Below are 5174 nucleotides of genomic sequence, written 5' to 3'. Positions count from 1 at the left end.
ATATGCCGACGGCAAAGCTGTCGGCATAGTTTTCGGTCTATGCCGACGGCTTTGCCGTAGGCATATCTCTGCCGCCAGGAGAACGACACGTGGCAGAACTATGCCTACGGCAAAGCCGTCGGCGTAGATTCCGTCTATGCCTACGTCTTTGCCGTAGGCATAGACCTGTCACCAGGAGGCACCACGGGGTGCCACGTGGCACTGATATGCCGACGGCTAGGCCGTCGGCGGCCAAGCCGTCGGCATACCTCTGCCACGTGCCATTCCACGATTCGCCCGCGCTTTTGACGGCGCCGTCCGTTGCCGTCAGATGGAAAACAGTGCCGACTGCTATACTATGCCGACGGCTGACGCCGGGCCGTCGGCATAGGCCCCTATGCCGACGGCTATACTACGCCGACGGTCTGACAAGACTACGCTGACGTGATCTACGCCAACGGGTCTATGCCCACAGCAGCCGTAGGCATAGATCTATGCCGACGGCATAGGACCTATGCCGATGGGCCTGGGCCGTAGGCATAGTCCGCGAGTCCGGTAGTGAATTGAGGTAGAAATGGCAATACTGAAGGACGAAAACAGGCAGCCCAGCACCAACTGCCAAAGGGATGTGCTAGCGTCCGAACAAGAGCTTGAAACTTCCACTTGGGAGAGAAGGTGACATTGAAGAATAGTCATCCAGCAGCAGCTTTCACTCAATTGGTGTGAGTTCACTGAGGACTTCATAACACTATTTAAATATCAATAGAGCTGCAGTGTGTATTCAATCACATCCCCTAGACAAATACAACAAAGCAAACACTAGGCAGCAAAATGCAACCTTTGTTGTATCTCTGCATAATGTTGGTGCCGTGCCTTATCTTGGAAGAAGCACGTGCGGCGCGCCATGGAGGGATCTCTCTGAGGTCTCAACACATGGCCCTCTTCTACTGGAAAGCTACACTCGCAAGACCACCGCTGCAGATGAGCTCTTGGCAGGAGAACACCAGCCCATGCAACTGGACGAGCATCATGTGCACGGCTGTTTGCCATGGCCGCTGCATGCCTTGGGTGGTGACCAACATCTCCTTGCCGGATGCTGGCATCCATGGCCAGCTTGGTGAGCTCAACTTCTCGGCTCTTCCATTCCTCGCATATATTGACCTCAGCAACAACAGTCTCCATGGTGCACTACCCGTCAGTATCAGCTCCCTGTTAGCACTTTCAGTACTTAACTTTCGCCACAACCAGCTCACAGGAAAAATTCCTTATGAGATTGGTGGTCTGCAAAATCTTAGCTTGCTTGCTCTAGGATTTAACAGATTCACGGGACATATCCCTTCGTCTCTGGGCAACCTAACAATGTTAACTATTCTTGTCATTCACCAAAACATGGTATCAGGTCCCATTCCTGAGGAGATTGCAAGGCTTGTCAACCTACAAATTCTACAGCTAAGTAATAGCACCTTAAGAGGCATGATACCAAAACCCTTGGAAATCTGACTCAACTAAATACTTTCTACCTATTTGGTAATCAGCTTTCAGGGCCTATACCTCAAGAACTAGGCAGGCTAGTCCATTTTCAATATCTTCAGCTTAACGCAAATCATTTTTCAGGTCCAATTCCAACCTCCATAAGCAATCTCACTAAGATGAGTGAATTTTTTCTCTTTGACAATCAAATCACAGGTCAAATACCTTTAGAATTGGGCACCTTGCTGAATCTCCAGTTTTTAGTCTTGTCCAACAACCAAATATCTGGCTCTATTCCTGAAAGCTTAGAAAATATAACCAAGCTAGTAGTACTACACCTCTACGGAAATCAGATAACCGGTTCCATACCCCGAGAAATTGGCAATCTGATGAACCTCGAATCCTTAGGCTTGAGTCAGAACCAAATTTCGGGATCAATACCTAAAACTTTTGGGAAGTTGCAAAGAATAAAAGAACTGCAAATCTACGAAAATAAGTTATCAGGTTCTCTTCCCCATGAATTTGGAGACCTCATAAGCCTTGTTGAACTTGGGGTGTCTATCAATTCACTTTCAGGACCTTTACCCGCAAATATATGTTCAGGTGGCAGACTTCGAGTTCTCGCTGTCTCTTCTAATATGTTCAAATGTTCAATGGCCCCATTCCAAGTAGTTTAAAGAGATGTACGAGTTTGGTTAAAATTACCCTTGAGGGGAACCAACTAACTGGAGATATATCTCAACATTTTGGAGTATATCCACGGCTCAAAAAGATGAGCTTTCCATCGAATAGATTCTCTGGGCAGATCCCACCAAATCTAGGTGCATGTACCCAACTAACGGCATTAGATCTATCACAAAATATGATCACGGGTTCCATACCTCCCATCATTTCTAAATTGTCCAACCTAGTAGAGCAAAGACTCGATTCCAATCATCTCACTGGTGATATTCCACCAGAAATATGCACATTAACTAATCTATATCGCATGAACTTATCATCGAACCAGTTATCTGGATCCATACCTACACAAGTAGAAAAGTTGAGCAATCTAGGAAACCTTGATATATCTAGATTGGATGGATTAGTACCTGAGAAATTAGGGGCCTGCACAAAACTAGAGTCCCTAAAGATCAACAACAACAAGTTCAGTGGGAGCTTGCCTGGTGTGATTGGAAATTTAGCAGGCCTGCAGATCATGTTAGATGTGAGCAAAAGTAACCTCAGTGGTGTGTTGCCGCAGCAACTCAGGAAGTTGGGGATGCTAGAATTTCTGAATTTATCACATAATCAGTTCAGTGGCAACATTCCATCCTCCTTTGCAAGCATGGTGAGCCTTTCAACATTTGATGTGTCCTACAATGACCTGGAAGGACCAGTCCCAACAACATGGCTACTCCAGAATGCTTCAACAAGCTGGTTTCTTCCCAATAAAGGTCTGTGTGGTAACCTCCCTGGCATGCCACCTTGTTATTCAACTCCAGTAACTGGTGAGCATAAACAAAAGATACTTAGTTTTCTTTTGCCAATTGTTCTTGTGGTGGGCTTCGGCATTGTTGCTGCAATTTCTGTCATAATAATGATTAATCATAACAAGAAAAAATCACTAGAAGGGGTCACTGATGAAGCAAGGGACCTGTTCTCCGTTTGGAATTTTGATGGAAGATTGGCATTTGATGATATTGTAAGGGCGACAGAAGACTTCGACAATAAATACATCATTGGAACAGGAGGATACGGCAAAGTCTACAAGGCACAACTCCAAGACGGGCAACTAGTTGCTGTGAAGAAGGTTCATCAGACTGAAGAAGAGTTGGACGATGAAAGAAGATTTCGTAGTGAAATGGAAATCTTATCACAGATCCGACAACGAAGCATCGTCAAGATGTATGGATTCTGCTCCCATCCGGCATATAAATTTCTCGTCTATGACTACATTGAGCAAGGCTGCCTCTGCATGATATTTGAAAATGAGGAGCTAGCAAAGGAATTAGATTTGCAGACGAGAATTGCTCTTACAACTGATGTGGCCCAAGCAATATCTTATTTGCACCATGAATGCAGTCCACCTATAATCCATCGAGATATCACAAGCAACAACATCTTACTTGATACAACCTTCAAGGCTTTTGTCTCGGATTTTGGCACAGCAAGGATTCTCAAGCCCGATTCATCAAACTGGAGTGCACTAGCAGGAACATATGGCTACATAGCTCCCGGTATGTACTAGTACTACTAAACTTTTCTTCTCACGTCAGAAACATTCATAGCTATCCATCTGTTCCTAATTCTAATGTTTTGATCTTGTACAGAACTGTCATACACATCTGTTGTGACAGAGAAATGTGATGGCTATAGCTTTGGCGTGGTTGTGCTAGAGCTAGTCATGGGGAAGCATCCAGGGGATCTATTGGGTGATAGTTTGCCAAGGGGGGAACAAGCTTTACTGGTGAATGATATTCTGGACCAACGGCTGACAACACCAATAACAACGGAAGAGAATAGCTTAGATCTGCTCATCAAGCTGGCCTTCAGTTGCTTGGAATCTTCTCCACAAGCAAGGCCAACCATGCGGGAGGCATAGCAAACACTCATCCAGCGACCCTCTTCTAATCCATATCCCGTGCCTTTCAGCGCACTTGCATTGCAGCAAGTAATGAATGCATGCTGATATATGATCCAAGTTCTAGTGAGAAGGCAGGGTCGATTGCAGCGGAAGCCGGTTTAGGTTTTTGTTTTGCCTCGACTCACTCATATGCCACCTATATATGTTGAAGTCTATAATCATGTCGTGTCATCTCGTAGGTTTTTTTCTAGCAAAAATAAAAACAGGTCCATGCAGCATGAGGCTGTTCACGACATGGACGGATCAGTAGCTGCATGTTATTACAATCGGCTAGTGGTATCTATGTTTATATTTGTTTAGATGTAATACCCACATGTGACACTTTATGTCTGTTGTTGTCTGCAAGGATACTTGGAATGGTGTACAAATATTTGTCCCGTTTTATCTACTTTTGCTCCCAGGAACATGAAGATGAAAAAAAGTAATCCAAAACTGGCATAAGAGATTCACATGGAACAACAAATAATCAGCTACTACTGTTTCAAGCATTGCCCAGAGATTGGCACCTTATGTTAGGCATGCGCAAGTAAATGCAGCCTCCTTCTTACTTCTTATGATGACACAAGATGAATGGTGTGAAAAGACCCAGGCTACAAAAAAGAAAGACAGGGTCGCTCCATCAGAGGAAGTAGATATACAACAGGACGACATACCAACCGTGCAGAGAACAATGGAAACCCACCATGAGCAGGTGTACAGAAAGCGACAGTATAGAATTTCAGCGGATCGAGTACCCACTTGAGCTTGGAATTTTTCTTCAGTTTGTACATGTGGTCAACATGCAGTTTGCTTGTACTTTTAATTCCACAAATTGCAGGCAGCCACTGCCTCATTTTGATTGGGCTAGGTGCCTGCCTACTTCTTTCTGCAGCAAATTCAGCAGCTGAGACAGTAGTCTGGACAATAGTACAGAGAGCAGCTCCCGTCGCCACTTCCCATTATTCCGAAAAATGCATCTTCTACCTTGCTCAGTGACTTCTCATATTTTGATTGGGTTGTTTTGACAGATGATGGGAGGTCGACGAGTGAATTTAGCACCCTTTTGATTACTACACAAACCGTAACCCACTTGCGTTCTATTCTTCAGCTTGTGTGGTCA

General features: G+C 44.9%; 1 pseudogene; it reads left to right on the top strand.

The window, feature by feature from the left end:
- The first annotated feature begins 897 nt into the window (after positions 1–897).
- LOC123062612 (probable leucine-rich repeat receptor-like protein kinase At1g35710) lies at positions 898–4120 on the top strand (annotated as a pseudogene).
- The last annotated feature ends 1054 nt before the right edge of the window (positions 4121–5174 follow it).

The sequence above is a fragment of the Triticum aestivum genome, chromosome 1A, assembly GCF_018294505.1.
Source record: "Triticum aestivum cultivar Chinese Spring chromosome 1A, IWGSC CS RefSeq v2.1, whole genome shotgun sequence".
Taxonomy (NCBI): Eukaryota; Viridiplantae; Streptophyta; class Magnoliopsida; order Poales; family Poaceae; genus Triticum; species Triticum aestivum.
Note: the sequence above shows the minus strand (reverse complement) of the source record. Positions and strands in the feature narration are given on the sequence as shown.